The sequence below is a fragment of the Felis catus genome, chromosome B4, assembly GCF_018350175.1.
Source record: "Felis catus isolate Fca126 chromosome B4, F.catus_Fca126_mat1.0, whole genome shotgun sequence".
Taxonomy (NCBI): domain Eukaryota; kingdom Metazoa; phylum Chordata; class Mammalia; order Carnivora; family Felidae; genus Felis; species Felis catus.
The window spans coordinates 16,388,659-16,399,173 of record NC_058374.1 but is presented as its reverse complement, the minus strand read 5'-3'; the positions used below and the strand labels follow the sequence as shown (position 1 = coordinate 16,399,173).

The 10,515-nt window shown below is 46.1% G+C and overlaps 1 protein-coding gene across 2 annotated transcripts in view; it reads left to right on the top strand.

The window, feature by feature from the left end:
* The first annotated feature begins 9,216 nt into the window (after positions 1 to 9,216).
* TRDMT1 (tRNA aspartic acid methyltransferase 1) overlaps positions 9,217 to 10,515 on the top strand; it is an 89,131-nt gene continuing 87,832 nt past the window's right edge. Inside the window, exon 1 of one of the 2 annotated variants that reach the window (XM_045060954.1) lies at positions 9,217 to 10,313. The gene's annotated coding sequence lies outside the window, so the exon portion shown is untranslated. The remainder of the gene's footprint in view (positions 10,314 to 10,515) is intronic. The other variant, XM_045060958.1, reaches the window with a different exon arrangement.

Below are 10,515 nucleotides of genomic sequence, written 5' to 3'. Positions count from 1 at the left end.
GGACCGGGCCCAGGGCGCAGTTTTTATAACCCGGTTAGGAAAGAGGGTCCCCTCCCACTGCCATCCCAGCCGCGGAGAGCGCCAGCCAATGGGGACCCGACGAGATGCGGGAAGGGTGGGCGGGGGTTGGGGCGGGGGCGCCCTCGAGCCTTCCTCTCCGCCCCTCTGCAGCCCGGGACTGGGCACCTTCCCGTTACTTTTTGGGTGGGCTGGGACTTTCGGGGGCTTTCCTGATGTTGGCCTGAGCTCTGCTCCCAGTGGGTGCTGAAAAAGGCGGGGTCGCGCGGTGGTAGGGAACCCTGCCCGGGACCGGACCGGAGGGGTCCCCAGGCACTGGGCCAAAGAGGCCTGGGAGGAGGCGGGCGGGTGGGAGGGGCGCTCCGCTGCAGGCCAGTGTTCTGCTCGGGGCTGGTGGGTGGGGAGACCCGCGGGCAAAGGGGCAGGAAGAGGGGGGGATCCCGAGGCTTGGGAGGCGCGGAGAAAGGAACAAAGAACGCCTGAGATTGGAGCGGGCGTTGGGGGCGCGCACAGCCTAGGACACGGAGCTGGGGTCCCGAGCCGGCTTGGTGCACCTCCCGCTTTGGCCCACGAATCTTTCCAGCCTCTTGTCGTGGGGGTTCCTTAGGTTCAGGGACCTAACGGGCTCGGTGTGGCTTTGGACGGCGCGAGCTTCGAGGCTGCGGCCGAGGAAAGCCCGAGGGGCGGGGGGCGAGAGGGGTGGGGTCGCTGAGTCACTGGCAGTGAGTCACCGGAGCCCTGCTGCCCGCCGAGGTTGAGGGCTCCTAGCGGTTCGGGAAACCGTTAGACGAGATTGACTCAAGTCTCCTCGGGCCGCGCACGCCCTGTTGGTTCTAAGTTTTACCCAACTTCTAGTCGGGCCTCCTCTTTCTTGTGTGCGGTTCGCCCGCGAGGATCCTAGAGCACCCCTAAGTTGTTAACAACTCGCGCAAGCCCGATTTTGCTCCAAATGCGCGGACTTCCCATTAGCAGGAAACTTCTTGCAGACCCCAGAGAGCTGCCAAACGCCGGTCTCTGGCATCACGAACGCCCTCGGGGAAGGGTTTTCTTGAGAAGTTCCCTCCCACCCTTCCCTCTGGGCTCCCCTCAGTGCCCCCCCCCCCCCGTGAAACCACACCCGAGTTTTAACAAGATCTGAAAGTTCTGGGTGAAAGAGGAAACCCGGCGTCCGTCCGTAGTTTCAAAATCAAATTGAGAGATCATTGGTTTTTCTGCTATAGTGGAAGTCATTAAAGGCATAATCTGTGCCAATTATAGAATTAATTAGGTGTTGCTTTAAAGCTCCGACCTGATTAATGAAAGGCAATTATATAACTCAAATGACAGAATGTTTGGGGGAAATAGATTTATGTGTTCATTTTGGTTCAGCGAGGCACATTGCGGGATTCTGGGGACTTGTCTGGGAAATGTCACAGGTCCTTTTGGCCTATTTTCCAAGAATTAGTGCAATTGGTCTTCCAGTGAGGGAGATAAAACTGTCTACAGAGCAAACAGAGCAAAAAAACCTTCTGGTCCAGAGCACCAGGGAGTGTCGAATTCCACCGCCCAAATCTTTCTAGGTAAAGGGCCATGGTTGCGGTATTAGTAAATGCAGAATACAGTGCTTACCCCCAAAGGGAGATTAAGGGAGGAAAGGCCCGACAGTCTTACTGTGGTTAATTAAGCAGCAATTGAAACATCATGGAATTTTGTTGTGGTTGTTGTTGTGTGTTTAGAGGACACATTGAGTACCAGATGGATTCACTGCAAAACCACCGTAAAAGTCTATAGTGGATAGTTTGGAGAAAAATGGTAAAATCCTTCCCCCTTTTTCTGGGGGGAGTGGGAGGGTGGGTGAAGGCTGTGGGTGTGGTACTGGAGGTTACCTGGCATTTAAGAAAAATAGTTTGGGACCAAATTAAGGGTTTATCCCCGCTTCTCTGTACAAGCCTCTGCTAGGTAATATTTTGTTGACCTCATTTCAGAGAGCTCTGGCAAGTGGCGCAGCCAAGGTCAAGGTGCAGGACCTTTGCTGCATAGCTCCCCTGCTGTGGGTTTCCTTTATTCTTGCTCCATGAGAGCTCTTGATCCAAGCCATTGCTCAGCAAATGTCACCATTGTGAGTGCGCCTGGCATTTTTAGGATGAGAAAAAAGCCATCTCCCCAGGGGAGGAGGCGAGGGTGGGCCCTACTCCCACCTAAAATGCTGATCCCAGAGCAATGAGGTGGTGCTGCTTGCTGACTGAGTCACCATGGAAAATGAGGGCAAGGCTCTGGTGTGGTATGGCACGGTGCCCTGTCGGTGACCACAGCAAATTCCTCGGGGCTATGGTGACTTCCTCTGGGGTGGACTCTGGCCTTCCTCACCATTTCTAGGGTACCCCTTCTCCTTTCTAACCCGTCCGCAATCTGTATTCGCGGGCAGGACCGTGGTATGTTCTCTGGCTGTTTTAGCTCAGGCGCTATAACAAAATACCGTAGACAGTGTGGCTTAACCAACAAGCGTTCATTTCTCACAGTTCTGGAGGCAGGAAGTCCGAGATCAAAGTGCCAGCAGATTCAGTGCCTGATAAGGACCTGCTTTCTCCTGTGCCGAGAGCTGCCTTCTTGCTGTGTCGTCATGTGGCGAAGCCAAGACAAACTGTGGTCTCTTCCACTTCTTAAAAGGGCACTAATCCCATAATGGGGGCTCCACCATCAACACCTCATCTAAACCTAATTACCTCCCAAAGGCTCTGTCTCCATATAGGGTTGCATTGGAGATGAGGGCACAAACTATCCATCCGTAGCATTTGGCATAGAATGCACACACACACACACACACACACACACACACACACACACACACAGATATGCAATATCCAGTATGTCCTTCCTGTTAGAAATTGCCATAGTTGGCGGCGGACTGTAGGGTGTGGAAAAGTGGAGATTACAAAAACACTTTAATCGTTCATGTGGAACGTGTGAGACTTAGAGAATCAACTTCATTCAGAGATACGTGTGCCTCGTGCAGTGCCTCAGCCAGTGGGCTAGTCATCGGTGTGGGCGATCCCTCTGTCTGAACCACCTTTCTCAAGGGTGACAAGTAATCCTGCTATCTCTGCACCCCGCGTTCCCAGTCACCTTTTGGAAGTAAACAGTATGCAGACGTAGCTTTCTCACTTCATATGTGTTTTCTGAGGGCCAAGCCAGCCTCTCTCAGCGGTGTGTTCAAATGCCAGACCGTGAAGCTGTTTCAAACATGGTGCCGGTCGTGGATAAAGAAGGACACCACCGTAGAACTTGTAGACCAGGCGTAAACATGACCAAATCTAAAGCACTCACAGCGATTTTGGAATTTGCAAGCTGTGGTGATGTCAGTTGAGTTGGGGCGATTTGAACTGACGGACCAGCCAGCCATGTGCAGACGAGCTTAGGGCCCGTGGGGGCTTTCGGAAAGCTGGCTGGCAGGAGGCCACGCCAGGAGGACAGCCGCTAGCAGGATCGCCTGCATGGAATGTGAGAAGCGAGAAGGTGGATAAAGCGAGACGTGAGAAACCTGGCAACGCCAAGAAGGCGTGGTAACGAAGATAATAATACTCAATGTCATCAGCGCTTTAATTTTTGTGCCTGCTGGGTGATGGGAACTTTGCATGCATTTTACTTAATGCTCTCTCAGCCTCTTGCAAGGTGGGTTTGATTGTGCATTTTGCAGCTAAGGAGTCTGAGAGGCGGGCTAACAATTTGCTCATGGCCCCGTGACTAAGAGAGGAGGGAGAGAGGGGGCAAGACTTCCTCCTGGGGCCTTTCAGACTCCAAATGCACTTTTCTTTTCTCTCCGCCTTCCTCGAGGGTGAGATCTTGCTTACTATCAAGCAATTCAATTCACACATATTATTTAGGGCCTTTCTGCATTCCAGGAACTGAAGAGGCAGGTTAATTATCAGATTACGCTGTGAAGTAGCAGGACTCGGAAAGGAGCTTGGCAGGTGCTGAGACTATGATGCTTTCTGTTACTCAGGGGATGGAACAGTGGTTCCTAGTAGATACGAAGGGAGTTTGGTTTTCACTCGCTCCCTAGATCGTTAGTTTTGAGAGTTAAACATTTTCACCTCGATTCCTTTCCATCTCTCCGTCTCTTCAGAGCATCGTATCCAAAAGCAGACACAGCTCGTCTCACACCCTGAAACCCCCCAACCCCAACGGCTTCCCCTCCTAACTTCCCAGTCCAGGGCAACACGGCACGTTACCCGGATTGGAAACCGTCATCACCATGGCCACTGCTTACTCTTAGGTCACTCGGATCCAGGGGGCGTCCTGGCTCGTTGTTTCCTGTATCCACTCCTCGGTTTTGTGGCCATCACTCATCCGAGTCATTTTGTGTCTCACCCCTGCGATGCTGGAATTGGCTGTCCTCCCCCCAGGCTCTGCGCACCCCTCCCAACGTGTCTGTCTTCGAGCCACAACCTCTTCTTAATGACTACATTTTCAAGACTCCCTGAAGACCCAAAGTGAATCACTCATTCCTTCATTAGAATGCCCTCCATGAGGGCAGAGATTTTTCTCTCTTTGGTTCACTAGCCTATCTTCAGTGCCTAGAGAAGCCTGGAGCATTTGTTGAGTGCATGGATTAACGCATGAGCCATTCACAGAAGAGGGAAGGAAGGAAAGAAGGGAGAGACGAGGCTAATATTGTAGTGTTCTATTCAATGTTCTAGTTCTAGTATTCTATTCAATGTTCTAGTATTCTATTCAATGTTCAAGCATTGTGCTAGTTAGTGACTTTACGTGTGACTGTATTTAATCTCTACAGTGTATTATGATCCACAGTGTATTATCATCCACTTTCTCAAAATACATTTATTGAATATTTATCATGTGCCGGGAGCTCCACTCGACACTGAGGAAAGTGAGCAAGGCAGGTGCAATGCAGGCCCCCTTGGTTGGGATGTAGACTTGAGTTGTGTGGGCGCATACATGACCCAGAGATGCAATACTCAGGTAAAGGGACCAAGGAAGGAATTACAGTTTGTAATAAAGATGACAAAGGAAACAGAAGTCTTGCTGCAAAAGAGGTTGAGGCTTGGGGCACCTGGGTGGCTCAATAAGGTCAGCGTCTGACCTCGGCTCAGGTCATGGTCTCACCTGAGGTTCATGAGTTCGAGTCCCGCATCAGGCTCTCTGCTGTTGGCATGGAGCCTGCTTCAGATCCTCTGTTCCTCCTCTCTCTGCCCCTGCCCCACTTGTGCTCTCCCCCACCCCCCAAAAATAAATAAAACCTTTTTAAAGGAAGAGGTTGAGGCTCATAACATTCAACTGTGTCCTTGGAAAGCCATGCCGGGTGTGAACATCCATCCTTCAGGGGATGCCCCCTTTCAGGGGGGCCCTAAGCTGCTCTCTGTTCCACGAATATACCACATTTCCCCATGCTCAGGCCTTTTCTCAGATTCCATTCAACAGACAGGTGTCCTCATTTTCTACACTTTCTGCAATGCTTGTTAGTTCAGGTCGGTAAGAAAGTGCCTGTGGCTCCAGGAAGCTCCTAGCCTTGTAAAAGGATTAGGAACCACATAAAGATCTGTAATGCAGAGTGGAATGTGGTGAGTGCTCCCATAGAGATAGGAATGAAATACTAGGGGCTTTAGGAGGAACAATCATATCCCCTTGGGGGAGACCAGAAAATATATTTAGAAAAGGTGGTATTTGAAGAATGGGTACAATTTTTATAGCTTATTGTGGTAGAGAAAGAATGTTCGAAACTGATGAACCCCACTAAGAAAAAATCGCATAGAGGGCAGGGTTTCGGGGGGGCATTGAGGGAAGACTAGAATCCCAGTATGGCCCGACTGTGGAGCTGTTGTAGGGGAGAAAGGGCATCAAAAGCTAATACGGGACCATGCGTTGGAGGATGAAATGCCAGAGAGAGAGAGGAGTTTGTAATTAATGTGGTGGGCAGTGAGAATTCACTGCCATTTGTGTCTGGGAGAAAGGCATGCTTGTGGATGTGCTTTAGGAAGACTGTTGTGGCATCTGGGGGATGAATCGGGGAGACTGATTTGAGGGCTGTTTGCCATAGATCAGGTGCATGGTAAAAGGAGCCTGCCCTTGAAGGGGGAGAGGCGGGTGTCCTGTGATGGCACAGGGGGATGATTGTTCCAGACCATGAAGTTAGAGAGAAGACATGCTTGTCAAAGGGCTCAGAACTTTCTGGACAGGAACTGAGAGAATGGATGCGGTATACACAGAAGAAAAAATATGTGGTGGGAAATTAATCTCAGGTGAAAGAGAATTCACTTGTATCCTCTTACCTGGAAGTGTCTTCCCTTCTGTAGTTGATGTAAAGTAAAACCCCGTGGGCACCTGGCTGGCTCCATTGGTTAAGCGTCTGACTCTTGATCTTGGCTTAGGTCATGATCTTGCGGTTTGTGAGACTAAGCCCCTTGTCAGCCTCTGTGCTGCTTGGGATTCTCTCTCTCTCTCCCTCTCTCTGCCCTTCCACTGCTCGCTCTCTCTCTCTCTCTCTCTCTCTCTCAAAATAGATAAACTTTATTTTTTTAAAAAAATTTTTAACATTTGTTTACTGCTGAGAGGCAGAGAGAGACAGAGCAGGAGAAGGGGAGGGGCAGAGAGAGAGGGAGACACAGCATCCGAAGCAGGGCTCCAGGCTCTGAGATGTCAAAACAGAGCCCGACATAGGGCTGGAACCCACAAACCTCGAGATCATGACTTGAGCCGAAGTCGGATGCTTAACCGAGTGAGCGACCCAGGTGCCCCTAAATAAATAAACTTTAAAAAACAATAACATAAAACCGCAAGAGGAAGGTGAGATATAAGCTGGATCATGCCGTTTTACCCTTTATGGCCCTTCTAGCCTGTTCATATGAGTTAATATCAATTACCTTATATTGTTCCTTATCTGATTTGAGTATGTTGGTCTGGTTTCCACAGATTTGTAAACTTGGGGACTTCTTTAGTACCCTCTAGAACAGTTTCTAAAGTTCAGAGAAAAAGCTTTAGGACACATTCCTAGAAATCTTTCTGAATCTTTTTGGGGGAAATAAAAGCAGATCATAGTCTCCCCCTAGAGCTATTTATTACTTACAGCTTCATCAAAGTCTAATGTACAGTCTGTGATGAAGGAGACAGAAGGTGGTGAGTATGTAGGAGGGAGAGAAAGACATTAATTAACAGATGGAGGGGAAACCTAGTGCAAAAAACTCAAGTTGATGTGAGACAAATGCGTGAAGCTAGATTTTCCGTATTGCTTCACTGGATCCAAAATATAGAATGAAACCAGCCCAGTTATAAAAACCAGACCTTATTTGAAAGAGACCTAAATGATACTGTCAGAGTTTAGTTATTGGCCAAGTGAGACTACCTGAAAACAAGCAGTATTCGCTTGTGGCCTGTAATAATGTTTTTCCCATGTTTCAGGATAGAGAAGGTCTTACCACCACCAGAACATTTGCCAAGCGCATTGAGATCTTGGGAAGTCATTCTGCCTATTTTGAGGTCACCTAGTTCCTGAGGGGCGGAAGTTTTTTTTTTTTTTTCAGGAGATATTTCATTAATGGTCTAATGATAGTAACAGTTGAATAGCACGGTTTTCTTTTCAAGAACTGAAAAAAAATTTTTTCAAGTTCTGATTTGTCTTTGTGGTAACCTGTGAGGTTGGAACAGAAGTATATTGATTATCTGGATAGCCACAATGTCTTTCCTGTATATTTGAGACCAATCAAAGAACTCTATCCCACTTATCTCAAAACTGACTGATTAATTGACCAATCCTTCCAAAAATGTGGAGATGTTTTATTTCTGGTATATCACATTCACTTGGCCAGCAAAATTATTTTCTTCAGAAACAATGACTATTGCATTTACTTTTAGATATGTTTGATAAACACAGTGTTTAAAATATGCCCCATAAAACACTGGTCTCTATGTGTGCTGACAAAGATCATTATGATTTGTAGAGATTAGAAATGAAACTCAAAAGACAAAGTAATAGAAAAACAGTAAATACATAAATCAAAGTAACCCTAAATGCAAATGGAAGGAAATATAAGATGGCATAATGATAAAACTATGTAAGGCAAAAGATTAAGAAAACCCATTAAATTTATGACAAATAACTAAGAAAGACCATTTTGAATTGACAGCTTTCTCCATAATTCTACTGCAATGGTTTCCAAAATATTAAGTAAGATTTTGTATTTCTGATTAGCTAAGTACTGGAAACATGCCCTGTAATGGGACACATGTGGATATATGGAATAAGTACAAAAATATTATGGAATTTGAGCTTAATATAGATTAAATATGTTTTCGTCATATCATAAATCATGAAAAATTGTTCTGATACAGAATTGTAATTTCTTCATCTGTCATCTCCATAACTTCGGGAGTTTTGACATGTGTGAGCGGAATATAGTGCAGAGAGATTTACATGTCAAGATCACAGTTTTTGTTTTGCTGACTCTGGATTGTTTTTCACAGTTCTTGACTCGTGGACTCTAAACAATGATAATAATAACCAGACATACCATGATATCATTACTAAAATTGGAGTCTGGCCCAGATTGGAAAACTAATGGTAATCATGAGACCTTGCTTTTTTTGAGTGCCTACTGTATGCCAAGTGTAAACTTATTTGCCATGTATAAACTTACGGATTCCTCTCAACAGCCCTATTATACATATGAAGAAACTGAGACACGGAGAAGTTAAGTAACTTACTCAAGCTCACACAGCCAGGAAGTGTCAGACCTGGGATTTGAACCCAGGACTTCTGGCTCCAGATCCCACACTCTAAACTTCACTGTAAGGCAGTACCTCACACACTGTGGTATTTTTGCACTACAGTTGGTGATGTGCCCAAGACCCTTTGCGTTCTTTTCATGTTATCTGTCCTATCTCTTTGGATTTCTTTTGTTCCTGTTCTGATGCAGCAACAGAACACTTTTTGATTCAGAGAATATGGTGCCCTTAATGAATCATCAGGATGTCCATGGACATTTTCAGGGACTTTCTGTAGAGATCTCAGTTTTTAGTTCTGAGTCAGCCTACCAGAATGATTTGATAGTTATGGCGTATGGCTCCTGCGTACAATTACAAGAATGAAAATCCTCAACCACATTGCTGGTGGAGAAGAAATGAACCAACGTTTTTGGAACACGTAGCCTCTGTACGTAAGAGCATCTTTGACTTACTGTCTTGTTGGTTTGAATTTTAGGGAGATTTATTAACGTTTGGGGTACTAACATTGCATAGGCCAAGAATAATGGGAGAGTTTTGAAATATGGGAGATTCAGTGATTACCTGACAACCAAGATTCTCAAGGCCAGACTAAACAGTGTTACTGAGGATACATATAAGCTTACTAGCCAGGTAAAACGTTTCTTGCGCAATAATAATCTTATCGCTTTTGCATATCAGGTTTTTCCAAGCAATGCTCATCAGCATCCGTTCTTTTAAAATAGAGCATCCTTAAAGCATCACACATGTACAAGGGCAAGAGCAAGAAAGTCCCATTGTAGATCCAAGGGGAAAAGAATGCATGCGAGTATTAGAAACCGGATGAAATCTTAACTCCGTAGTGGCACATTTAATAGATTGGATTATTCTGAAGACAACCAGTGACCCTCTTCCTTCCATGTATTTGAGTCCTAGTATGTGCCAGAATCCCCGTTATGTGCAAAGGACACAGAAATGAATAAAACACCTTCCTTGCACGCAGGGGGCACCCAAAATACTTCTCTCTTCTCTGCTCAATCTTTTTTCTCTCTCTGTCTTGCATGATTGTGCTGCCACATTGAGATCTAGTTCAGCCGTTTCATAACGCCCCCACCCAAGGTTCAAAGTGCTTTGGTGAAATAACATCGACTTTTACCCTGAAATCCATGGAAATATGAAGTTTACTGTTTTGTTCTCCCTGATAAAAGATAGCATAATAACTAGTTGCCGGGTGACTGCATAAAACACAGGCCCCAAACGCAGCCGGTGAAGAGCAGTTAGCAATTAAGTAAAGGAAATGACTGGTGGGTTTGAAACTCAACACACTGCCCATGTACTTGTTAGCGTAGGGAGGCCTCTGGGTTGCTCTGACAACTTTTATCACTAAGGAAATAGTTTTGGTGACTCATGCTCGTACAGAACGACTTCTTTCAAAATCTGTGTTTTCGGTGACCTTACCATTATGCTTCTGTTTTCCTTTTTCTTTGGACGGGGACAGAAAAAGCTTCATTTGGATGGCATGGGTTTATTACTCAGTAGCATATTATTCGCTGGCTGGCTCATGTTTTGAAATTTAACGGACTCAGTGGTGATCAGAGTAAAAGGTCAGTAGTTCTTGCAATATATTGCTATAGTAAATGTAGAACTAAAAGCCTATTTTCTAAGCAGAAGTGTTATATCTTATATTAACAACATCTCTTGTCGGTTACTTTTTTTGTTATTTAACGCAACACTGTTATTCAAAAGACTGCTTGTACTTTTGGCAAGTAAACCAAAATACTGAGGTACTTTGCACCGTAACCTAAA